Here is a 27,875-nt window from a genome sequence, read left to right as displayed (position 1 = left end):
GTATGGGAATTACAGGGTAGTGGTGTGCCCCACCCCAAACATGAGGACAGTCACCTACTAGACCCCTTCCCTTATAAAAAGCCCCATCTTGTCCTCTAATAAATGACTCGAGTCGTAGATAGTTTCTTGTGTGAGGATTATGTGGCCCTCCCCCTGCATGAGAGGCTTATTGTGCTGTGAAGTGAGGAGACCAGCCAGCAGCAATATGTGCTGCTCCTCCCAGCACTGCACTTGTATCAAGTCTCTCAGCTGCACAGCTGGAGCCCAAACCTTCACTGGGACCAATAAGATTTCCGCTCTCATCTCTTTAGCTAAGGTTCTAAAAAGTAAGACGCGCGCTGATTGGTCCCTAGGGTCATTTCTTTCCGAGGTGACTTGTACCGGTGGTAGCGGGTTACCTCAGAATTGGCGGTAAAGTGTTAGCTGGTGACATGGAGCAGCTATTATGACTCGGCACTGAGCCCTAGTAGTTCTGGCTATTGTAATGGCTGAGGCTCCTGTACCTGGCCTGGGAGCTGTTGCCGTGCAGTGTCCGGGGGAGGAGTTCGCGCAGAGCTGGGCGTCGTGTATAGCGCCGCGGCTCCCCCTCTGTGAGCGCGTCACACTGTGTACTGGGAGAGGAGCAAACAGGCAAAGCCCAACTTCTGTAGCCCCCAACAAAGCCCCGGACTCCGCTGCTCCCCGAGGAGCGCTGCTGCGGACACTTTTACCTCCACAAGTTTCCATTCTGTCCTCCCCATTGCCGCCGCCTGCCGCCACCAACTCTCGGTGGATGTTGTGACAGATGACAGAGCCGGACTATTTATTACTAGAATTATTGTGTTCCGCATAACGAGGAGGCTTCCGGATTACCGGCACACAAGGTAAATGGAGACGAGGAAGTTATTTGGGGTGCAGGCTAAGGCGTGGCAGCCATAGGGCACCACAATGTATTGTCTTCCCGAGGAGGGAGACAGAGGGAGGGACAGGGGAGCCCCCATTACTGACACCAAGGAACTTCAGGCAACAAAGAGCCAGCACTGGCGCAACTTTCCTCACACACAGCTGCCATTGTCTATAGTGCACCTTGTGCTGCAACTTGATCATTCCTCCAGCCTGTAGTGAGCAGGGCTAATGAATGATTCATGGCCGAGGCAATATGTGCTGCCACTCATCAGCACATTATCTGCTGCTCAGGAAGTTCACAACAACCTCTATGAATCCATTACACTGCGCTGACTGTGCCAGGCTGCTGGGGCTCTTGCATAACACTAGATATACATAAATCTCCTATAGGCTGGGATGTGGCAATGCAGTGAAGTGGCCTCAGGAGCACCTGTGGTGTCCCTAGGGAGACATCCTCCAAGGGGACTGGCAATGGCCATATTGAATGCCCTGGGTGGTGAGATTGCTGGCCGGGGTGATTATTTACTAAACGCTTTCTATTCACATAACTTCTCATGGTAAATGTCTGTCTTGTCTGTCACACTTGTGTAAATAAAGTTGCAGAATGTTACTCTGGAGTGTCCTGAGACTCTTGGGTCAGGGCGACCTTTGGAAAACCACTTGATAACAGGGTGAAATGTTCTCCATCAAGGCTGTAACTGTACAGAAGGGGGCAGATTGTTTGACGTCACAACTTTAATGTTCCTTTTGTTGTAAGACGACCTTTTATTGGCAGGAATGTCAATGATGTGAATGCAGCCTCCCAGAGCATGTATATTCATCCCTGGATTTACATATCCGCACAGGGATCTCTTCTGTTTCACTCCTTTTCTATCAATGTTGTGCTGAAGTTCTGAGTAGGAAGAAGAGAGGTGAAACTAATGTGTTGTGAAATAGTGTTTGTTCTCAGCGGAGCTCTTGTGTGTTTGTAGGGAGCACAATTGCCATTTTCTGGAATGGAGCAGCAAACAATAGCAGGACATTGGCACGGCTCGGCCCCAGTCCCTCTGTTTATTCTTAGTTCCACAGGTGGTGCTTGGGCTGTGCTGCAGCTCTGAGGCTCTGACGTTTTGGCAGGAAAGCACAAATTGGGTAATCTAGTGAGTTCACTCATTTTACTTTGAAAGCTTGGATTGTTTAAGTGAGTTGTGGGCAGAAAGCTATCCTAAGACTCGCCTTCTCGAGGGGGTTGCCAGGAATCTGTCCATTTCCTATCTGGTGGTGTTGGGGGTATGCCCTTGACTTTAGTAGCCATTTACGCCTCTCAATGATCCAGTGAGATATTCACTTAAGAATAAGTATATCACAGCCCAGATACTTGGCAGTAGCTACGTGACTGCTGGGATTTTTCCAGTTGGCTTTATATCTCTCATGTTAATTTCTCTTTAATTATATCATGATGTAAGAAGGCCGGGGCGGGACTGTTATTATGTTTGTCTGAGATGAATATGCATGCCAAGGTTCTTCTTCATTGCTGTGTGATTTATGTTCACTTTTGGTTTGTAGGTTATTGGTAAACCTCTGTACAGGTTTTTCTTTATAAGCTTTGTACTATTGTGTAGTTGCAGTTCTCGGTCCTGGCCTGTGTTTCAGCATAGTACAAAGTTCAATGAACCGCTTTTAAAATGTGTCTAAACATGTATTTCTATATCCAAAAATGTCTGTTAATATAAATTGCAGAAGTCAATGCTTACAAGTTTGCCTGTATGACATGATTTATTTTGGATTTTTAGCTTTTAATCTATGAATGTGCTTGACAAATGGTAACTGATTCTGTCAAGGTTTAGGTGCAGAATCTGTTCCTGAATCCTAGAAGAAACCTCAAAGTGTGAACAAAGCTTGTACAACAATTGTTGGGATTAGAGCCTGGACCTTTTCCCACAATTACTTCCTTGCAATTCTAAGTTAGGTTTTCTGGCAACTTTATAGCACTGCAAGAAACAATAAAGCCGCCATATTGCATAACAATACACAGGCGGTCCCCTACTTGGGAACACTCGACTTACATACGACCCCTAGTTACAAACGGACCTCTGGATATGGGTAATTTATTGTACTTTAGTCCTAGGCTACAATAAACAGCTATAACAGTTATCAAATGTGTCTGTAATGAAGCTTTAGTGTTAATATTGATTCTTATGACAATCCAACATTTTTAAAATCCAATTGTCACAGAGACCAAAAAAGTTCTGTCTGGGATTACAATGATAAAGTATACAGTTCCCATTTACATACAAATTCAACTTAAGAACAAACCTACAGACCCTATCTTGTATGTAACCCGGGGACTGCCTGTACTAGTTGTAAGACTGTATAAGGAACAGGAAACAGTGGTTTGGTAAAAAGGGACATACCACTACCTTCCAGGATCTGTCTGCTGTTCTATAAAAAATTTTCATATAGTAACATAAGAGCTTGCTAAATAGACTCCTAAAACTTCTTCAGCTGCCGAGCACTATATACCCTGCCTCCATTCCTAAATAGGGTTTGTTTTTTCAGCTACTTTCCGTACCTTGGAGCTGTATGTAGAAAGTGTCAGCTGTGTTTGGCATGTTGACAGTAGTGTGTGACCATCAATGATATTGGGTCTTACTCTAGTCATTACCACAAGATGGTTTCTGTTAAGATTGATTAAACTTTACTGTGAAACGTACAGCATTACCATTGGAACAACACCAAATGTAACAAGATGCTTTATTGTACATCCAAAGTTGTCTAGTATTTGAACTCCCTAAACATAAGTTCTGAAGTCTGTGCTATTGAAATCTGCAGGTGACAGATGTATACGTGGGAAAACAGTTGTTTACTGCATCCACATACTGAAGGTGATAGACGTTAGAATATAACCAAAAAATCTGAGCAGTTAGTTTGTCAGTAAAGTTTAACAAATGAAGACATTAAAATATAAACCTGAATTAAATCAATTAATCAATTAAGCTGCTCATTTGGTGTTTTCAAGAGCCCAACTATGAGGATCAAGTCCAATATTGTCATTTTTCAGTTGAGATTTGGTAAGTTCATGTGGTAAACTTTTTAAAGTCATCTGAAAAGTGGCTGAACCCTCAAAATAATTTATTAGGCCATTAAGGTTAATTATTTCACCATGATGAGTGGGACAGTAATTGTGCTGTCTTGCTGGTAGTTATGCTTTTCAGATGTCTGAATGGTAACAGCTGCTTCTGAAAAGAGGTTTTGCTGCACTTCATTTAGACGGCCTGCTAGGATACTTTTAATGTGTAAACCACACCACCAGGCTGCTCAGGAGTCTGTACAATCTATTTTTTATAACATTCCAAAATACATTGTACATCTGACCTTGTTTTAGGGGTTCTGCATTTTACCTCTGTGAGCTGCCATGATGTATTTGGAGCCATGGTGACATTGATATTGTCCATAGTTTTCATTGCTGTAACGTGCCCAGACTACATAGTGTTTTGAAATTGTATCCTGTTGAATAGTGCATAGTGCAAGTTTTTCTATGTAGATTGGGATTGTTTTTTAGTGTTATTTAGTTTTTTACTTTGTCTGTGCTACCATTGAGCTTTTGGTTCAAACCTCTGCCAGAGAAAGCTGTAGGACATGAATATCACTGCTTTAAGAAATTGGGAGATATTTACTAATTGGTTGTGAAAGGTGGTTCAACATTTCACCCAATTAATCGATCAGGATAAGACTCTTGATAACTTTACAACTACTACTGTTTCCTTAGAAGGTACATGGCTTCCTGGAAAGGGCCTGAAGTGTCTAAAAGTTCTAAAGACCCATTCCTTATTTAGTTTGAACTATTAAAAAAGAACCTAGTAAAAAATTATGTTATTGGTGTGTGGAGTAGCCACATTGTGGAGAAAATTTGCATAAATAAAGATGACATTTTTACTAGGTTCTGTTTTATTAAAAGCTTAAACAAAATAAAGATGGGGCTTGGGCTCTATAAAGCAACATTCCATTGGATCTACCTTATTAGACAGATCCCATATGGTAGGTGTCATTTAAGAGTGCATTCACGCATGCGTTTTCAAGCACATCAGAACATCTGAGAAGAGGAGATTTGCCTGATTCCATAGCTGGTAACATTATTTAAACGTATATTAACACGTTTTGTAAATACAATGTTAACAGATGTGTAATTACGCACATCTCCTCTTCTCAGCTATTCTGATGCGTTTGAAAACGCATGTGTTACTGCCATGTGTGAAAAAGGACTTTTAATAATATGCAAGGGCTCCTGTATACGTCACAGAAGCCCGTTCTGACTCGGTCAGCTTTCGCCAACTCTGTCAGTGGAATGGAGTAGGTGGGGATAAACACTGAAGGAAGGTGTAAATAATTAGTAGCTGACAGAACCTGAAATGGCTTCTGTGACATGTACAGGAGCCTCTGAAGTTCATTTGCAAATTTTTATAGAGCTCTTTCATGAAAAATAAGAAGTTATCAGCTGAAAGAAGAACGGGTCCTGTTTTAGAAGGCACACACCAGTGTGTAAGTATACTTGGGTCAAAACCACTAAATCCATGTGGTTGATATATTTTAAGTGCAAAGAATTTTAGCCCTTTAGTGCTCCTTGATGCACGATTACTGCATGGAGTGCTGTCTCTGTAAGATCCATGCAGTAACAGTGCCTCAAAGAGCCAATGCCGGTTCGGTATTTGGGAAACTCAAGGTGTCAGCTGACGTCGCTGTGTAACAACGCAGTCAGTGATCTCGACTCCCACGGACCGTAGCATTCTACGGGTGTGGATGGGGGTTTGTGCAATGGCAGCCCCATGGTCTGATCCAAAAATGTCAATTCTGAAATTTCCTTGATATAAAATATGGAAAACCGATGTTTGATTTGTGACATTGTAATAAAATATGAAGACATTTTCAAAATGAAATCATAAAGCAGACATATGGGAAAATGTTAGTTTGTTACTACCTCTCCGAGATATTTAAAATTATGAAAATGGTGAATTTGTCTAAAATGTTGCCTTTTTTTTTTTTCCCTCAACAAATAAACGCCAAACGTATAAACCAAAATTAACCTGTAACATGACGCACAACATGTGACGAAAAAAATCTCTCAAAATCACTTTAGTTAGTGTACAAAAGTTATAACCATATAGAGGTTGATGAGCTTTAAGCTATAAAATGGATGTATCCTTAAGGGGTTAAATGTTTTATTTACCTTTTTTGAATTGCAAATAAGAAAAGGTGTGCAATAAAATGGCAAATATGCCCCATTAACTACATTTGTTGCAGTATTTGGTTTATGTTGACCTTACATCCTCAAAATACAACCTCTAGACACTGAATTCTTAGCTTTGCATTACACAAGCTGTTTTTCCATCTAGTGTATTTACGACGCTTTGCTCTGGCATGTGAATGGAGTTCATTCCATTGTTTCCAGTTCCAAACCTTAATTTGGATGAGAGGCAGAACATTGATGGAAGTCATTTGACTATTGAAATACTCTGATTCTTACACATAGTTTTACTAGGTTATTGTGGATATCTTGAATGTGAAGAAATATTTTCACACATTGGAGTCTGTCTAGAATAGCTTGCACAAGCCTGCATATTGTAACTGCTTATGCCTGATCTGTCTTTTTTTTTTTTTTTTTTTTTTTATCATCTACTTGTGATGATTTCACCAGGTGATCCACAAGATTATGATTTTACAGTAGCCTCAAAATTTTGATGGTAAGATAACAGTTGCGTGTAATGTGTAGAGATCTGCTGCTGCCAAGCACATGCTCTCTGTATGCACGAATGCTTGTACTCCCTCCTTGACTCTCAGGCTTTATGTGGAGGAGTTCACATTCCACAGGCCAACACCAAGGAACGATTTGGAAGCAGATGTGTTCTATAGTATTCTCCTATATTCACTCTATTCTATATTCATCTGATCCGATATTATATTTTCCTAATGCTACTTCGTCTTCTGAGAATCGGGATGGTACGCTGAAGTAATTTTACTGAAATGAATAGTTATCCTGTCTATTTCTGTTGTCGGGTTGAAGGTCAATCTCTGAATGCTATTTCTCTGCTTCAAACCATTCCACGTCCTAAACATTTGTTTTATGCATCAAGCCTAGAGTTTAGTTCTTTGATTATTTTATTTTTTAACTAGGTCAATGCTATTTAATGCTTGGCTGTGACATAGAAGCTTGATGCATAGGAGATACGTTTACCATTTTCCTCCTGCTGTTTTAGTTACCCTTTTGTCCTTGGATACAGGCATGTACTTTCTTCAATTATTGCATTTCCTGCTATCAGTTTCTTCAGCATTCCTTGAGTTAAAGTCACAGCATCAGTTGCTGCAGTTTTCTAGACATTAATGTTTTGTTACAACAAGGGTCATTTTTTATTTATTTTTTAGCTTTCCAAAACTTTTATAGAGGAGAACACATACCGTGTTTCCCCTAAAATAAGAAAGTGTCTTGGATTAATTTTTGCTCCCGGAGGCACTAGGTCTTGTTTTTAAGGGGATGTCTTATTTGAACATGCCCAAGAATTCACATGTATTAATATTTTGTAGCCATGCATACATCAGGATAACCATCCGAATAGTTTTTTGACTTCCATGTAAGACAATCTATGGTACAATAACGATCCCTGTATTTATGAACAAAAAGCAACTTTTTTATTCTTTAAACACTATCTCAAAAACTTCTCATACATCCTTATAACTCTCCAAGCATTGAATTTTATGCTGAATATCTCGTGGCTCCATTTCTATCGGAAATCATTGGCCCCATTCTCTCATGTTTAGCAATAGCACTTTCCTTAAATGACCCCTTCTTGTCCGGGTAGTTGCTTGTTACACATTTGCAACATGGCTGTCATTAATTTTATCTTGTGAATTCTTGGGAACCTCATGTGATATCTAAATGATCTCCTAGGGGAGGCTGTTGCAGTGACTCCCGCTAGGTCTCATTTTCAGTGGAGGCCTTATATGTCAAAGCTTGAAAAAAAATTGCACTAGGTCTTATTTTTGGGGAAGCTAGATAGTAGTAGTAATCATTAGTGTGTGCATATAGACTGAATGGTTCCATCTTACCCATACTGCTTGCACTTGTTGACTGTGCCCTGCCTGTTGAGGGCCAACTTATGGGCTCTTTAATATTGGCATAGTTCTTCATGTCCGTGGTTCAGTGATTTCCACGGATGCCTCACAAAGCCATTGTTTTCTATTTATTTATTTTCACATTGGCTTGTATTTTCACTGATCCGTTTTTGTGGAAAATATTATGAAACTGTCATCCCCCCCCCCCCTTCCCCATGGGTTCGGATCACCGAAGGCAATAGAAGTCTATGGGTCAACAACAAAAAAAAAACTGATGAAATCCGGTTTTGTCACTGATGAGGCTGAAAAACCAGGTGTGATGTTTTTAAAGCATTGTTAAACATTCAGTTTTTTTGTTGTGGATGCTCAACGGAAGTTGAGAACACATGCCAATGTGAAACTATCCTAAATCTGACAAACTTTGTGCCATATAACAAGTTCAGCTCCAGTACAAAGTCAAGCTGATTTATCAAATGATCAGTGGCACCTTACTGCCAGCAGGAGAACGGTATGAGGTGAGCGCATCTCTCCCCTCTCTTCTTCACAGGGATCCATGCAGTCACTCCGTACATACGGCAAAAGACGGAGAAAGCGTTTTTTTCCCCCATTGCTGTGGAGCTGTGACGCGTGTTGTGCTCACTGTACCGCGCCAATGCGCTTCTATGGTGGCTGTATGCTTGCTGCAGTTCATGTAGCTAGCATTTAGCCGCCATAAACTGCTGTGTGAAAGGGGCCTAAAAGGGTTCTTAACTTTTAGGCCGTGATATGACTACTTCACGTTCACTGCACATGTTATGTCTGGACCAATCGCTGGCTTTTATTTACAGAAGTGGAATAATGTTTTTGTAGTTTTTTTTTTTTTGTTTGTTTAGCTTTTCAGATGTTAAAAAAAATACATGGGTATTAAGACAAATAAATGGATTTAACCTCAACTTCTAAAAATAAAATCTTATTTAGTGTAACTTTTTAGTGTATGCATGACATTTGTTAAATGGCTTTGTGTGCAAGCTGGATCTACTACTATATGCTATGCAAGCTTTCGCTGCTTTAAAATAAATATTTTATGATATTAAGGCAAGTACTATAATTATGTATTGTTCACATTGATGTCTCCCTTCCTGACAGTATTACCAATACGATACATTACTTTAAAATCTCAAAGATAATTTTCACATGCTGAAAGAACTCCTCCTGTTTAATAAGGTTAGAAACAAAAGGGAAGGAAGAAAGGTTCGACTACCCCCCTCTTCTGGAGACCCAGTATTTCTGCAGTGTCTTATTCTGAAATGTTAAATGTGGCCATTAGTTGATTACATTATATGCTATTGCTTATCCTGGTGTCCAGCTGGAGCCTTTTAGTTGTGTTTGTACAATGATAATATATATAATATTGCTGCACACAGAAAAGCCATGTAAGCAAGTGTCAGATCTACTGCAGTGGGGTTACAGGAGCAGAGTAAATAAAGTGAGGCCTTGTAACAAAGAGGTGTTTCTTGGTGCCGTAATTTAACAAAAGCCCTGCTGATGGACACAAGCTGACTGCTCCGCACGAGCATTGCATTTATCCAGCAGATTAGAAAACTGATGCTGTAGTGTTTTCTACTGCTGTTTGTTGCAATAATTTTATGTAAACTATGTTGCCATGTAGAAGTCTTTTATTGCAATGTAGGTCCTAACAGATGTACCTGAAAGGGGTTGTAGGGGACAAAGAAAGGGACAAAGCTTACTGAATGTGACTGTTCATCAAATAGATTTAATTTGGGGCCCCGCTTTGTCTAAAACTGGCTCTGGGTAAAGTCTACTTTAGAAAGACTCTTAGTCTACATAAACTCTAGTTTCTTCAAATGTTCCATAAAGCAGCATGTTCTGGAACAGGGAGGCAGGGCAGTGCAGTAACCCATGGATTTGCAGGGCTTCATTGGACTCATGCATTGGCACCTGATTCAATGAGTTGCATATAAGTTGACAAACCGATATTACAAAAAAATTTTTTTTCACATTGCAGCCATAGAAATTAACATTTACGGATAAGGGCAATGCTTTTTAAATGTTTAAGTTCAGAAACATTTAACTATGCTTTCATGGGAGAAGTTTCATACTATTAATAGATTAAGTGTAAAATGACCTGTACAGGTGTTACTACAACCTCTGTTCCCATATGATTTCCATCTCATTTGGCAATACCACAGATTCTGCACTGGTACTACGGAAGTGCTCCACCAAAAAAAAGTTATAAATAACATGACCAACTATCAGACTGCATTACTGCACACAGAACTTGGTTACTTAATTCATTATTAGAAGACTTAACATTGAGAAACTGTCCTGACAAGTAAATATCAAATGTATATGTATAGCAGTTGGCTATAGCTTTTAAGCAGGGGTCCCCAAACTACGGCCCATGGGCCACATGCGGCCTGCAGACCGTTTCTATGCGGCCCCCTGACGCATCTGACCTCCGACAGTCGAGCCGTGGCCTCCGTCCGTCTGGACAGGAAGCTCCTGCCCGTCACTGTATAGTGCACGCTGCGGCCGTTTTCGGCCGCTCGAGCACTGTTACTGCAGGTGGAGCGATGTGGCCAGGTTCCATGAACCTGGAATGCGCGGGCGCATGATGACGTCATCACGCGACCGCGCACCTTTGCCTGTCAGACAGCTGCAAGAGGAAAGAAGACGCGGGAGCCAGAGGTGAGTATATGATTTAATTTTTTTTTTTAAACAGCAGTAAAAACATTTTGCTGGCCGAGGGACCCTAATTTATGAAATAATTCATTATAGGAGCATCATATAAAATAACTAATGGTGGTGGGGGGGGGTATATAAAATAACTAATGGTGGCGGGGAGCATAGGAAATTAATGGTGGGGCCACATATGAAATAATGCTGGGGGGGGGACATATAAAATAACTAATGGTGGGGGGGCAGCATAGGAAATAATTAATGGAGAGGGGCCCCAGTATATTTAATCATTAATTGACCCAATTAATTAATTCATTGGGCCAATATATAAAATAGTTCACAAGAGGGTGCAGTATATTAAATAATTAATTCAGGGGGGCCCAGTGTATTACGGATGCGGTCACATCTAACGCTATTTATCCGGCCCTCCAACGGTCTGAGAGGGACAGTGAACGGCCCCCTATGTAAAAAGTTTGGGGACCCACTTTTAAGCAAAGTTGCCTGTGCGAATAATCTGTGTGAATTATGGGTACATACACATGATCCACAACAAAATCTTCAACAGCTATATTAGTATATTACAGCGGACCCCCTTGGACACAGATAACTCTGATCAAAGTTGTTAACCCCTTGCATGCCACAGTCAAGCATTACCTAACACTGTGCCAGTCACACTTTTTCAATACACATAGCAGTGTATGTGTGGTGCACCTTTGAAGTCGGCACCACAGTGGCCGGTGCCGCTGCAAGACCACAGGTGTATCAGGCATGTGCCAATGTGTTATGCATGGTGCTGCTTTGTGTATCAGCACTGTAGGTGAATGACTGGAAGGGAGTGCTGGCATGCACAATGCTTGTAGTGGGCAGAGCATACAGCGGTCTGGAGGTGGGGCTGCCTGAAAGGTTGGACAAGCAGCCCCACTTCCTTAACTGCGTTTTGATATTCGACTAAAAGAGAAATTTTTCAAGAGTGCTGATGCGTACAAATATGACAGTAGGACCTCTGATGGACATGCATAATGCATAACAAGGTAATTTGGTGGGCTTAGGAAGCTAAGGTGCTGACAGGTTCCCTTTTTTAAATTTTTGATTTGTTACAATAACTGAATACAAGGGAAAATGATAATACAGGTGTGAATCTAATCTGTGGGCAGGGTGTTATAGAGCAGGTGTAGCTGAGTCGATTAATATATAGTATTTGGTAAAAGATGCATTAAACCTTGTAGATTTTTTTTCCAACAAACTATGCATCCAGCCGTTCAGCTCCTGCTCTAACATGATATATAATTTGCATTTTCATAGTCACAGGTTTGATTTTATGCCTCCAAATTGCATTTTAACTATCTATACTATATTGTTGCATATAAGTTTAATATGGTTCCTTGTTTTGTATACCCTCATGCATATATAAGAATTTAAAAGTGCTACATGCAGTGGGTCAAATTTCCCAAACGTCTTGTTGTATGCTTACATAAACCACGTTGGTTCAAAAGGTTTGTTGACCTTGTTACTAAACAGATGCACAGGTCGTGAAATCTGCTGCACTAAATCACATATGCCAAAGTAAGGAGGGAAATCTGAAAAATGTAAATGAATCTTAATCCAAAGAACAACAAAGGCCATATTTTTTCATTCTGTACCCTGCAAGGAGTTATCTGATCAGATAATTGGTTTAAAAGTGTATACAGTAGACTAAAGCTTAATGAATAAGCATGGTTTTAAACATGTCAAGCGTGGGCTTTTGCAATATCATAAAGGTACCTGTCACCACATTTTCACAAATACAGCTAGTTTCCGTTAATCTCAGATCACCATAAATCCTTGCCTTGCATACGGCCAAAACTAGAGGCTGTTGATGGGGCTTGGTCTCCTTGGGCTGTCATCTCAAGAGCCTTTAGCCTCCTAACATTAGCAAACTGTACCCCATGTATGTATCTGATCACATGAAATCACAGCAGCCTGTATGGAGAGGAGTAGGAGTCCATGCAGACTTGCCGTTACTTCATGTGATCAGATATATGCATGGTGTACAGTTTACTAATGTTGGGATGCTAAAGGACCTTAGATGTCACCCTGGTCACGTGATATTATTGCTGAATGCTGAGAAGCTGCTGGATTCAGCCCAAGGAGGCCACTTTCCCTCAACACCTTACCTGCATGAAAGGCAAGTTTATTTATGATGATTTATGGGGATCTGAGTTAAACCATGTTTGTAACCATAAAGGAAGGGTGTCCGTTAGTTAATAGGGCTCTATTATAATGTAGTAATATATAAACATTGCTGTGTTTCGTGGTGAGCATATATTTTACACAAATAAGGGGTCATTTACTAAGGGCCTGAATCGCGTTTCTACGGCGGGTTACCCGGATTTTTCCGTCAATTATTTTTTTTTTTCCCTGAATTGCCCCTGGTTTTTGACGCACGCGTCGGAAATGGGGGGGGGGGGGGGCGTGGCCGAACGAAAACTGCCTTAGTGAATCACCGGAAGACCCGAATCCAATCGCCAATGGACCGGGTAAGTAAATCTGCCCCAAAGCGTCTTCCTGCCCTCTGGAGGGCTCAACTTAAACATAAAGTGCAATGCTGGTGTTTTGTTATTTCAAAACCAAAAGCTACTAGTATATTGTAAGTCACTTATTGTGTGTGTGTAATAAGATGGTGTTTTTAAAAAACTATTACGCCAGTACTGTGCCACTCCTGTGGATTGCTCTATTGACATCATAGTAAAGGGGAGTTTGAGAACATCTTGTTTGTTGTTTTTTTTTTTTTTTTTTGTAAATACTAATGCATACACTTCATGTAAGGCTGGTGCTGCTGTAACTTTCTTTTTTGCTTAACTATGTTAAGTTCAAGTTTGTATATTCAAACCTGTTATATCACTGCTTTACGAACAGTGTTTTGTGTACTAGGATGCCATCATCAGCCAGGTTCTAAATTCAGTGGAGGCCCATACAGTATCATTGCAGTTGCGTCAGTTGACTTGCGCCTTTTTCAAGCCCTTCCACTTTTCACTTAAGACGGCTTACTCCAGAATTATCAAGTGAATGCAGATGTGTTTGAACAATTAATGAATTTTCATAGTTGCACATTTAGTTATAAATCTACTCCAGTTCCCTTTTAGTGTATCAACTAGTTGCAACAAATTGTTAACTAAGAAATAATCAATCTGTGATAAACTATGATAAATCACTGATACTATGGTAAATATGAAGTGCAAGAGAGTTTTAAAGATCTAAGACACTCTACAAAAACATATGCTGCCAGTGTTTGGATCCAATTAAGGAGACACCGCTGTGGAGGGACAAGATCAGGCTTGTCTGGGGTTTACAAGACCCTGGAAAGGGGGCACTTGTTACTAGAGATGAGTGGTCCCAATGTTCGGCTTTGGCCATTTATACAGCCCCCGGGTGCTCTGTGAGGGATAGTTTAGTAGCAGACTTGTCTTGTAATCCTCCAGGGAGATTTGGGTCATATACATATGGGCAGTATTTTTTTAGTTGTACATTGGGGGCAGTATTATAGTAGTTATATTCTTGTACATGGGGGGCAGTATTATAGTAGTTATATTCTTGTACATAGGGGGCAGTATTATAGTAGTTACATTCTTGTGCATAAGGGCAGTATTATAATAGTTATATTCTTGTACATATGGGGCAGTGTTATAGTAGTTATATTCTTGTACATAGGGGGAAGTATTATAGTGGTTCTATTCTTGTACATAGGGAGCAGTATTATAGTGGTTCTATTCTTGTACATAGGGAGCAGTATTATAGTGGTTCTATTCTTGTATATTGGGGGCAGTATTATAGTGGTTATATTCTTGTACATAGGGGGCAGTATTATAGTAGTTATATTCTTGTACATAGGGGGCAGTATTATAGTGGTTATATTCCTGTACATAGGGGGCAGTATTATAGTAGTTATATTCTTGTACATAGGGGACAGTATTATAGTAGTTATATTCTTGTACATAGGGGGCAGTATTATAGTAGTTATATTCTTGTACATAGGGGGCAGTATTATAGTAGTTATATTCCTGTACATAGGGGGCAGTATTATAGTAGTTCTATTCTTGTACATAGGGGCAGTATTATAGTGGTTCTATTCTTGTACATAGGGAGCAGTATTATAGTGGTTCTATTCTTGTATATTGGGGGCAGTATTATAGTGGTTATATTCTTGTACATAGGGGGCAGTATTATAGTAGTTATATTCTTGTACATAGGGGGCAGTATTATAGTATTAACTATTTCATCACTTCTAAAATTGATATCGTAGTTGTATTCCTGTACAAAGGAGGGAGTGTCAGTTTTCTCTTTCTTTGCACTGTAAATGTTAAGAGGTCTAAAACATAGCTCAGCCACGCAGCTTCTACCACCGGATTCGGGGTGAATTGACCTGAGCACACCTCCCTCTGGGCTCTGTACTGATGATTCCGGCAAATAGTTAGGTTAGGGCCCAGTGCATATAGTTTAGTCAAAGTATTTTATTATATATTCAAATGAGGCTCTAGCGCTCCACTTGTGTCACGAGGCCGTTTCCGTTCTCCTCCGATATGTAATTATGCACACCTCCTTCTGTTCCTCCTGCTGAGAATCACTTGGCACTTCTTTTATGATTATGTGAAGGTGCCTACACGAGAAGTGCTGAGTGATGTCACTGACTTTTGGCAGCAGAAGGAGGAACGGAAGTGACAAGAAGGTGTGCGATTTTGCATATCGGAGGAGAGCGTAATTGGCCTGGTGGCGGAAGTGGAGTTCCAGAGGCTCATTTGAATATGTTAAAGAATCCTATTTTTGACTATAGGTTTTTGTCCCTAACCAAACTATGTGCTGGGATCGGGAAACTTTCCATTTGATTTGATGCATTAAAGGGGTTATCCGGGTTTAAAAATCTTTTTATGGCCGGGCTGGGGAGGGATAGTAAAACATAATAAACATGGACTTACCTCCTCCGGCGCCGCCGATGTCCCGCGCCGCGGTCACTTCGATCCGTTCCCCCGTAAACAAACAGGGTCACGGAAGCCGCGCACAGGGAGCTTCCGGTCCGCGTTGTGGACGGCTCCTCCCATCCGTCCCTATCTCTCAGCGTTGTAAGCGCTGGGAGATGTTGCGCATGGGAGCTTCCGGCCGGAAGCTCCCTGTGCACCCTTGTACTGAAACCGGCGCACGGAGAAGACCGGCCGCGGCGCGGGACATCGGCAGCACCGGAGGAGGTAAGTACATGTTTATTGTGTTTAAATAGCCCTCCCCAGCCCGGCCATAAAAATTTTTTTAAACCCGGATAACCCCTTTAAGAAGCAAACTTACAGCTACACTGATGTAGGATCATATCTTGGTTAATCCCTGTGCTGAGTGGTTTTGCTGAAAAATACAATTATAAAATTATGATGTTTAAGCTCTGTGGCTTCTGTGCCTGGGATCCATGCTTTTCCTTTCACATTAGTTATGTACTGCAGCAGAGTAGGATGTGATCACCGTGTTCTTCCTGCCAAGCAGAATAATCAATTGCTGCAACATCCCCCAGCTGCTGTGTATGAGTGATCCAGCTCATCAGGTTGATTAGTCCTGTCATGACTGTTCAGCAAGCTCCATGTGTAATGTGGATCCAGCTTTCCCAAGGTCCTGAATGTTATAATTATTTCAGCAAAACCACTTAACTCAGAGATTAAACAAGATATGTTTCTGCATCAGCATAGTTACAGCATTCTCCATGTATGTTTGGTTCATATTGCATGAAATCAAATGGTAGATTTTCTTTAAAATGCAGCAGCGCATAGGGATTTGTTCATGTGTGGTTTTTTTTTTTTAAATTTAATATATAGTCCAGCCCTCCCAACGGTCTGAGGGACAGTGAACTGACCCCCTGTGCAAAAAGTTTGGGGACCCCTGGACAAGATACTTCTATAATTCTTATGTGCATGGTGTATATATAAAGTACTGTATAAGGTTATTGTAAATAATCTTTAGGTATCTTCCTGGTGCTTAGAATATTCCCAGTTTGATTTATTTAGAAATATGCCCTGCATTTCTGGTTTTCTTTATAATAATTAATGCCATTTTTATTTTTACACTTCACAGCAGTTGTTGTAAGACCTTTTTAATAATTTTTGTTGTTAAAGGCAGAACACATGTAGCCAGTACAAAATACACAAGTTTTTGGTGAAAAAGAATTGCACTTTGAAATCCTAATACAAACATATTGAAGGAAATTTGCCTAAGTGTAGTTTTTACATACATGTATTTCAAGCGCTTCAGGAGACTTTATTAATATTGCGTGTAGTTGATGCAGAATTCTAACCCTTCTTATGAATACATCCCACTGTACTCAGTGCAGAGGCTCTGTACAGAATTTTGTTTGTGGCTGCCCCAATGTCTTGTCTATATACCCACATGACCAGTGCAGCTGATTACTCCAAACAAAAGTTATATGCCATGCAACTCTGCGGCCAGTCATTGAGTCATTAACGGTTAGTATGGAAAGAGCTGCAAGAAGTACGGCAGTAGTGGTTAATCTTGAGAAGAGGGGTTGCTTTTTTTTCGGCAGATATACCAAATCTTCTAAGTATGTGTTTTGGAGAACAACAAATGATCCTTTTGAACAAAATACCTCAACGCAGTGTAATCTATCTACAGTTTAAATTTTTTTTTTTTTTAATTTTTCATTCTTTGTTTATGATGGAGCTTGATGCTGCTACAAAGCCCTAGGTGTGAACTTTGTCTTGAAACATGTAATTCATCCATTTACTAACAGCAACTGCACTGTGGGTGTACAGAGATGGCTGCAACAAAGACTCCATGAACCTTGTGTAATGCATTACACTCTAGTAATTAGAGCATATGTCTACCCCACTCTATACCAAGTTGCTGTTACATCTGCAACTGTACAACAATGCTGTCTACAGTTGGGAATCTGTTCCTTCTGGAATAGATATACGGGTTTGGTTTTAATCCCACATCATGTCATAAGGCTTTTTGTTGGTTATGCTTGATGTCAAGGTAGCTAGAAGAGGTGTGGTGTTCCTTATCCCATTCTGGAAAACTTATATGAATATTTTCCCAGAATCCATGGCTATGGATTACTATAGTTAATTCAATCCCACCCCCCCCAAAAAAAAAAATATTATTATTTTTAAAAAATAACAATGATTCGAAGAAATTCTTTTGGGGGTGGGAGGGTGGCTATTGAATTAACTTCAACAAGTGAGGTGGGAATACCCCTTTAGTTGACAGTCTCCGTATGAAGAACTCTTACTTCCCAACCTGTCGCATGACATTTTATTGAAGTCTGTTTTGGGGATTTTAGGCGGTTATTTTGGTATAGTTTTTCTATTACCAAATTATTATAGCTAATGTTTTGTTGGCAAGAATCCTGACATTGCAAGATAACTATTGAAATCCAAATTTGGGTTACTCTAGGTCAGTGATGGCAAACCTTTTGGAGACAAAGTGCCCAAACTACAACCAAAATCCACAAATTTTCCGTGAAGTGCCAACATGGCATTTGAAGCAGTAACTTATTGCTACCTGTTATTTGAAATCTTTCAATCTATTGGCCCCCTGAGGCAACCAATACAGTTGAAAGAAGGAGGGCAAATTCATACATCATTTTAGCTTCTCTACAGGGTCTCTCAGTAGAGGAAGAATGTTGGGTCCAGCAGGAGGACCTCCAAAGACATTGCAGTTCTGTCCGCCCCTTCTTACTATTCCTTCAATTCCAAACAGCCAATGTCGCTTTAAAATAGCCCTGAGCAACAACTCTTAGGTTTCCTGGGACTGCAGGAAGTTTTGGCGGATTTGGTCCTATTTGGTGAACTCTGTCCTGGGGCGATGGTCTGAGTGCCCACAGAAATGGCTCCGAGTGCCACCTCTGGCACCCGTGCCATAGGTTCGCCACCACTGCTCTAGGTAGTTGTATGTTTATGGGTGACTTTTTTTCATTTTTTTTCCTCCCTCTAAATAACCTACTAATTGAATTGCAGACACTAAGTACCAGCATACAGCTTAGATGCCTGCAAACCTCGACTTATATAGCAGCCCTGCATGGATTATATTATGCTAATAGCTATTTAGCTTATGAAACGAATGGTGGATTTTCTGACTTGGCTCAAGTGCTTCATTTACCCAACGCTGCAGGCTCCAATAGCCTACATAGGTGATAATGCCAAAATAAAAGCCAAGCCACAATTAGCTTAGTTAAGGTGGATGGTCCTGAAAGTGTGATATTCTAGATTTCCTGTTGCTTCTAGTACTTCTAGAGCAATCTTGTTAGTAACTGTGTGATAAATACACATGACATATGTCATAAGAAATCTAGGGTTGTATTTTGACCTTGGTACAAATGAAGTCTGTATTGTTCAGGAAAGCGGTGTCTATATTAACCATATGAGACACCCTTTGTCAATGATAATTTACCGTTCCAGGTCTATATATTTATCTTGCTCTGCAGACAGAGTGCCAGAAATGAAGCTATTCTGGTTTCAGACTAAAAATACTCCTTCTGTGTTGTCTGCGCTGGTTGTTTTTCTCTCAACTTGTATTACTCTTGTGATGAGTTTTGGGTTGGAGATCCTGCTGGCAGTTCTGTAATCCGTTTCAGTACGGATTAGTTATAATGTTTTTCTATCCTGTCTTTGTTAATTTGCTGGTCTGTGCTCAATACCATATGGAGAAGCCAGAACAATGAAATTATTTTCCCTACTTTTCTATGGCTTTGTTTATTGTTCTGCACTGTGTGTAGATTGAACATGTACGTGTGTCATATATATCTATATCTGTGCTCAACACACTCCCCCCCCCCCCCCCCCCCTCTTCAGTACAACTATACTATAGCATAGCAAAAGTAACCCGCTTTACACATGCATCACATACATGTGGAAGGAGCGAGACTTAACTATTATCATTGAGGTTTTTTTTTAAGTTCTACATTACATATGCAGTTTTGTATTTAGAGGGCAGCAACTATAAAAACAATATTTGCTTTTCATATGGATGCATTTTAGAGCTCACTTCAGATGTATGGTAATTGTTGCCAGATATTGACAGCTCTTTTGTTACCTCTTCAAGGGTGCAGCAATTTTTTTTTTTTTTTTTTTGCCCGTCTACGGAGGCGTGTGTGTGTATAAATATATATATATATTTTATATTTTTAATACATTAAATAGGCAATCTTAAAAAAATATTTTTTGGTAAATGTTTAAGTTTTATTCCCTCTGGGTAGTTTTTACCAGAGATTATATGTTTATGTCCATGTCATAATTCCAACTAGGCAAATATATTGTAGTAGTTTGTACAGAAAAATGAATTCTGCTATTGGATGGCCTCATGTGCAGTGTATTTATCCGCAGATTTGCTGTGCGATTATTCCATGTGGTTCGACAGTGTAATACAAATAGCATTGTGGTGTATTGGATTTATGAAAATGTTATACACACATTGCAGATATAAAATCCACAGTGGAAAACCACTTTCCAGGCAGAAATCTACCTTTTGCAATGCTGTAACCCCCTGCCAGGGCAAGATTGCACAGTAAACTGCATAAAAAAAAAACAGATGATGTTGGATTGTTCCTGATGTTTACGGAATTACGGTTTGTTAGTGTTTACTTCCAGTTGTTATGAATGTGTCGTCCATGGTGCAGGACAGAGCTGATCTCTTTGAGATTATGACAAATACCAAGTAGAGTTAATAGAATGAGATGGCTCTCAGCCTGTGTGTGAAGGCCATAGGTTTTCATCTTTGTATATTTTCTGTTGTAGCATTGTTTAGCGTTGTGTTTTTAAAGTGTTAGAAATTATTTTTTTTTGTACCAGCATTCAGTATGCTCTATTTCTAGTTAGCTCCAAAATAATCCGCTTGGTTGAACTTTAACCTGTAGGAAAAGGAAACAAAAGTTAAAATCTAAAGCCTCAAAGGACCTTTTTATAGTGAATCCTAATGTCATTATTATTGTTTAGCAGCGTCTTTGTTGCCTTATCTACACTTTGTTTATTCTTTACAAAGGTTAAATATTTAGCAGTGTTGTCAGTGGGTTATGTTATACGTAGAAATTGCATATTTTGAAGTATATTTTATATACATTTCATTTAGACTTCAGCAAACTTGGGAATTTTAATTTAATCTTTTTAGTTTGGCAGGGACATCGCATGTTGACCATGGGGCAGTGGTGTCTCTGGTTTTAGAGGTTTTGATTCACATGTTTGGATTCTGCAGTACAAGAGTTCATCTAGACCAAGAATAAGTAGATTTAGAGCACCATAGATTTAGTATCTATGCAATCATATAATTGGTAATGGAAAGTTGCCCAGTGTAATATAAAGTGAATCCTGTATACGTGTGTTCAGTACTTGCCTTCTGTATTCTCTTCAAAGTTGACTAGAAAATTTCCATTTGCTTATATGAAGAAATAAATAATTGATTGGGAAATTGTAATGCTTCCTACACAGGTATTATGAGAAATTGGGCTATGAGGTTTATCTAAACATAAGCGTGTTTTTCTACTTTTTTTTTCTTATATAGTAACATGAATTTAGATATATTCCCATTTGTGTGTAGCTCCCAGAAATTCATTCCCTTGAAGCCCTTTTGCTCCATAGCTCTTTAGTGTGTCCTGATCAGTGGCAGCTGCATTGCTTCTCCAGGGGATTTACTGCTGAAAAGCAATAATTACATGGAGACCAATCAATTGTAAAACTTCTGGATGTCATTTAGTTATTTTTAACTACTATATGTACAAAGCAAAAGAAGTACTAAAATTCATGTTGACTACACATGTGCAGACAGAGACAGAGAAATTAACAACTGCTTTGTGATATGCTTAACTTTTTGTCTTTCGGTATTTGTTTATGATGCAATGAGATGTCCACCTACTTATATATGGCCATAAAATGTAAACTGAGCTGATGTAGATGCTCGCCATAGTGTGGCTGTACTGTAATGGAAATGTAAAATGCTTGGTTTTATTTTAGGTCAACCATGTATGATGTTTGTGTATCCAGAATTGTCTGTCTGATTGAATGAGATATACTCTGTCAAAATGTTTTTATTTAGTTTGTTTTGTCTATAGGTAGAGGGCACAGTGTAGAATAGTATGATGCGAAAATGCACCTGGGACTAATAGATTCTCTCAAGTTTCCTGTGTGATCTTGTGCTCACCTCACAGCGCAAGTCTGTAGGAGCCATGATGTAAACCTCATAGACAGGCATGGAGAATGAATGAATGGTAGAAATTAGCAATTGGGGAACTTCACACTTCATCTTGCGCTATGTCCCATACTCTGTTCTCTTGTTTGCCGGGTTTCCATTAGTTAGACCTCCAGTAATTTTGTGGCCTGGATGCAAGTGTGGTAAAACCCCTTATTACTGTATAGTTGTTAATTCAATGCAATGTTGCAATATAATTTAGTATATCTATTAAGTCTGTTCTTTAAACATATTTTTTCTTTTTGTTTCATTTTTTTTACAGCTGCACTACAGGATTTCTTTCAGTCCCCAGTATGGCGGCAGGTCCAGTTTGTGAATAGTCTGGAGATGGACAATCAGTACTTCAATCCAAGGTCAGTTTATATGTCATCCAGCATACCACGATAACAAATGCTTCCAGCAACTGTATAATTGACATGTGGAGAAGCTATTTTTGTAATGTGACCATCTCTTTTATTTTATGTATAGTTTTTATTTTGTATAATTATACTGGACAGATCCCATAAGCTTTTTAACAAGGGTAAGAGATTTCTGGTGTTAGCCCATGCTTTGTGCCATTTTTCTTAAAATAGTTATAGGAGGCTTTAATATGTCCTCTTTGAAATGACCAAATTGAGAAATAAAAATGGTTAAAAAAAATAACTCTGTCCTTAGAAGGTAGAATGTTGGCCTACTTCCAGAAGTAGGCAGTGAACTTTAGGAACCTTCACTATCATGTTGTTGTTGTTTTTTTTGGTTTTTTTTTTTTTTTTTCCCCTCAAGAAAATCCTGGCCTCCAACAGTTAATTTACATGTGATTGTGGAGTGGGCAAGTTCTTCATATGTTTTCATTTGCAAAATAATCTGCCCATTACTGTTCCTAATACTGGTTGAAACTCTACTTTGAATATTAAGTCTTTTTTATAAAACTACTCTCCACTAGATATAGATATACAGGCAGTCCCCGGGCTACATACAAGATAGGGTCTGTAAGTTTGTTCTTAAGTTGAATTTGTATGTAAGTCGGAACTGTATATTTTATCATTGTAATCCCAGCCAGAACTTTTTTGGTCTCTGTGACAATTGGATTTTAAAAATGTTGTGTTGTCATATAAACCAGGATTAACACTAAAGCTTCATTACAGACACCTGTGATAACTGTTATAGCTGTTTATTGTAGCCTAGGGCTAAAGTACAATAAATTACCAACATCCAGAGGTCCGTTTGTAACTAGGGGTCGTATGCAAGTCGAGTGTTCTTAAGTAGGGGAATATATATATATACCACTAGATAGAGATATATAATATTTTCTAGGCATTTGTTTTTTTTAATTTCATTCCCAGTCATTTGGTTATCCTGTGGGGGTAAGACAAACTGCTTTTATTAGTTTCAACAAAGAAGCAACATTTGGTTAAATAGCCTGAAGATGGGTAAAATTGATGTTTATTTTAGGACTCTTGTCATGCTGTTTGGGACCACTAAAATTCCAACATGGCTTTATAAAGCTGGGGGGTTAAGGTCCTAAACATATTAAGCCACATGAGTGGAAAGGTGTTTTTAAAAGTTTTCCTGCCTCTTGCGATTGTTCGCGAGGTCATTCAGTAATCCATGCTTATTCGTTGTGTAACAGGATTTACTGGTGTAGTAGGAACAGTGCCTGCTGAATTAAAGAACCTTTGTTAGACCATATAGTAATGGTGTAGCTTTCAGATTTCTGCTGGCAGAGAAAGCTAAAGGTCCTTTTGCAGTTTTAATAATTCTTTAGTTTGTTCTTTATAATATCTGTATTAATATGTAGATTTTGAAACTAGTGTGCTTTGTATACATGATGCCATAGTAACTTGTCTTTGTCCTGATGCTCAGGAACAACAGATAATTAGGCTATGTTCACATCTATACTGTAAGCATGTTCAGGTTAAGAAGCAAAGTTTGGATGCTTTTAAATAAATTGTGTTTTTATTCTTGGTAATAGCTTTTTTATGTTTTGGTCTTGGATTTACAGGCTCACAGCTTTATTTTACTTACATTGTTTGGAGCGTTTGTGATTAATAACTGTCTGCAGTTCTGCAGCTGAGCAAGGTACATTGGTTGAAATTCACGGCTGAAGAATGACTGGCCAGCTTGGCTTCAGTAGCTGGAGCTTACTAAGAAATGCATTTACCAATGGGCTTGTCTTTGTCCCTTGTTCCGGTCCCCTTAGAATGGGGAGAGTCGCACATTACTTTGTTTTGTAATGCCCACTTTCTATAGGTAAACCTGAAACCTATTTTAAGATGGTTGCATCAGGGTAAACTGCTTCTTGAAAGAATACGTTTCTAGGTTTTTTAGCAGCATACAGTCATGGCCATAAGTTTTGAGAATGACACAAATATTATATTTTCACATAATCTGTTGCCCTCCTGGTTTTTATGTGTGTTTGTCAGATGTTTTTATCACATACAGAAATACAAGTGCGATCATATTATGAGTAACAAAAGCTTTTATTGACAGAATGAGTTAATGCAGCAAGTCAATATTCGCAGTGTTGACCCTTCTTCAGGACCTCTGCAATTCTCCCTGGCAGCTCTCAATCAACTTCTGGACCAAATCCTGACTGATAGCAGTCCATTCTTGCACAATCAATGGTTGCATTTTGTCACACTTTGTTGTTTTTTGTTTATCTACCCGTCTCTTGATGATTAACCACAAGTTCTCAATGGGATTAAGATCTGGGGAGTTTCCAGGCCATGGACCCAAAATCTCTTTTTTTTTGTTCCCTGAGCCATTTAGTTATCACCTTTGCTTCATGGCAAGGAGATCCATCATGCTGGTAAAGGCATTGTTGATCACCAAACTGCTCTTGGACAGTTGGGAGAAGTTGCTCTTGTAGGACATTCTGGTACCATTCTTTATTCATGGATGTGTTTTTAGGCAAGACTGTGAGAGCCGATTCCCTTGGCTGAGAAGCAACCCCACACATGAAGACTGGTGGTATCGCTCACCCTGTCTTCTCCGAACAAGCTGTTTTCCAGATGTTCCAAACAATCGGAAAGGGGATTCATCAAAGAAAATGACTTTACTCAGCAGTCCACTCTCTGTACCTTTTGCAGAATATCAGTCTGTCCCTGATGTTTTTTCTGTAGAGAAGTGGCTTCCTTGCTCGAAGAGTCTCCACCTCACAGTGCGTGCAGATGCACTCACACCTGCCTGCTGCCATTCCTGAGCAAGCTCTGCACAGCGAAAGCCATAATATCCAAGCCCACAAGAAAACTTTGCAAATGTGTTTTTTTCACCATTTTCACTCCATTTGGAATTTTTTTTCCCGCTTCCCAGTACATGGCATGGGATATTAAATACCATCACTATGAAGTGCAATTTGTTACGCAGAAAATAAGCCCAAACACAGCTCTTTATCTGGAAAAATTAAAAAGTTATAGATTTTTGAAGGTGTTGAGTGAAAAATGGAAGTGAAAAAACTAAAAAAGGCCAAGTCGTTAAGGGGTTAAGGCAGGCCTGCAATGAAGTTGAAATGTGTTTTGGGGGGAAAGTTAATTTCTAGGCAAATATTGACTTTGCAATTAATTGCTATTAAGCTTATCACTCTTTATAACATTCTGGAGTACAGGCGGTCCCCTACTTAAGGATACCCGACTTACAGACGACCCATAGTTAGACGGACCCCTCTGACCACTGTGACCTCTGGTGAAGCTCTCTGGATGCTTTACTATAGTCCCAGGCTGCAATGATCAGCTGTAAGGTGTCTGATTAAGTTTTATTGATAATCCTTGGTCCAATTACAGCAAAAAATTTTGAAACCCCAATTGTCACTGGGACAAAACATATTTTGTCTGGATCTACCATTACAGGCAGTCCCCGTGTTACGTACAAGATAGGTTCTGTAGGTTTGTTCTTCAGTTGAATTTGTATGTAAGTCGGAACTGTATATTTTACTATTGTAGCCTCAGCCAAATTTTTTTTGGGCTCTGTGACAATTGGATTTTAAGATGTTGGATTGTCATAAGAATCAGCATTAACAATAAAACTTCATTGCAGACACCTGGGATAACTGTTACAGCTGTTTATTGTAGCCTAGGACTAATGTACAGGAAATTACCAACATCCAGAGGTCTGTGTGTAACTAGGGGTGGTCTGTAAGTTGGGTGTTCTTAAGTAGGGGACCGCCTGTATAAAATATACAGTTCCGGCTTACATACAAGTTCAACTTTAGAACAAACCTACGGACCCTATATGGCATGTAACCCAGGGACTGCCTGTATATGCAAATTGCCATTATAAAACCTGATGCAGTAGACTTTGTAAAAATTAACATTTGTATCATTCTCAACTTTTGCCCATGACTGTATATTTGATACTTGACCGCTAATAAGGTGTAGATGTGTGTATGGATTTGTTTACAGAAAATATTTGCTAGGCTTTGCCCAATAATGGAACTAATGAATTGAATTTCAAATCCTTGTGATTTATTATACATTTTTTGACCCACATTTGGCCACAACTCTTCTGGCAAGTCTTTTCATTAGATTTTGGAGAGTATATTTGTGATCGGGCACGGAGGATGGATGAGCATGCAAGCTATTTTCCAGACATGTAGTTTTTCTTTAAATGAGATCAAATGTCCTGTGCACAACAGATACTTCAAACCATGTCTTATCTACCTTGCTTTGTGCATGTAGGTATAGTGCTACTGCCACCCCCAGGTGGTCAGGATCACAGAGTAGCAGGGCCTACCTCCCAGCTAAGATCTCAGAAAGCTGCTTAATGTCTGCATTCAATAAGGAAATGAGGAGATAGTTGATGGGTTATTAGATAGTTAACCTCTGCAGCTAGTGGACCTAGCAGGCATGATCATTACACAGAAAACGTCAAAAAGGTAGGGCTTTTTAACCCCTTAACAACATGTGAGGTACTATTCCTTCACATGCCGGCTGCGGGTGTATGGAGAGAGCCCATGGGCTAAGCATATTACCTTTAACACCCACAGTTGGTGTTGGCACTGATCGTGGATGTTAACCCTGTAAATAATAATTATAAATAATAATAAATGCGATCTGGCGATTGGTTGCTATGAAAACGAATATCTGAGGCTGTCTGGTTTTAACCGATTTGTTATTTTGACATTGTAATGGTTGATTTTTGGTAAATCCCCATATACTGCCGTAGAGTAGTGTGGCAGTATATGGTAGGATCAATCAGACAACCTGGGGTTAAAGTACCCTATGGAGGTCTAAAATATAGTAAAAATATCTAATATAATTCTAAAAACATAAAAATTCTAATCGCCCACTTTCCCTGGAGCTCATATAAACATAAATAAACTGTAAAAATCATAAACGTGTTGGGTAGTGCCACGACTGAAAATGTCCGATTCCTCAAAATATAGACCCGGCATTTAACCCTGTAACTGAAAATGGTGCCTAAAATCAAAAATACCACTTTTTTTCCCTTTAGAAAAAATATAAAAATTCAATAAGAAGTGATCAATAGGCCTAAAGTCCTCAAAATGGTAGCATTGGAAACCTCATCAAAAGTCACAAAAAATGACACCACCCACAGCTCCGTACACTGAAGTATGAAAAAGTTATTAGCGCCAGAAGATGGAAAAATCCCAAAAAATGTTTTTGTACAGGAGGTTTTAATTTTTGTAAATGTATGAAAACATTATAAAACCTATACAGATTTGGTGTCCCCATGATTGCACTGATCCAAATAATGAAGTAGACTTGTCATTTGGGGTGCACAGTGAAAACAAACCCTCATACAGCTATTTACATGGAAAAAAAAAATATAGATCTTTGAAGGTGGGGTTTAAAAAATGGAAACGCAAAAATGAAAAAGGGGTTAAAGGAGAGTGAAAAAGCTGAAAAACAATAAGGGCTTTAAAGGCAATGGTTTTCCAGCTCTTGCATTGTCTTTTGCATTGTTCACAGATGTGTTGATGGCAGTGCCTCTGCTCAGGTCTTGTACAAGCCTTATCTGTCTCCTAGCAATGTACTGCAGATCTGCTCACTACACTACTACTTAGCAAATTTACCGATAGACAAGGGATT

At 39.5% G+C, this 27,875-nt stretch overlaps 1 protein-coding gene across 3 annotated transcripts in view; it reads left to right on the top strand.

Annotated features, from left to right (window-relative positions):
• ZNF516 (zinc finger protein 516) overlaps positions 1 to 27,875 on the top strand; it is a 73,826-nt gene that overhangs the window by 3,474 nt on the left and 42,477 nt on the right. For 2 of the 3 annotated variants that reach the window (XM_072152354.1, XM_072152356.1), the window contains exon 2: positions 22,112 to 22,202. The gene's annotated coding sequence lies outside the window, so the exon portion shown is untranslated. Of the gene's footprint in view, positions 1 to 381; positions 864 to 22,111; positions 22,203 to 27,875 lie in introns of those variants that run through there. The other variant, XM_072152355.1, reaches the window with a different exon arrangement.

The sequence above is a fragment of the Engystomops pustulosus genome, chromosome 5, assembly GCF_040894005.1.
Source record: "Engystomops pustulosus chromosome 5, aEngPut4.maternal, whole genome shotgun sequence".
Classification (NCBI taxonomy): Eukaryota; Metazoa; Chordata; class Amphibia; order Anura; family Leptodactylidae; genus Engystomops; species Engystomops pustulosus.
This window is presented reverse-complemented; position numbering and strand designations above follow the sequence as displayed.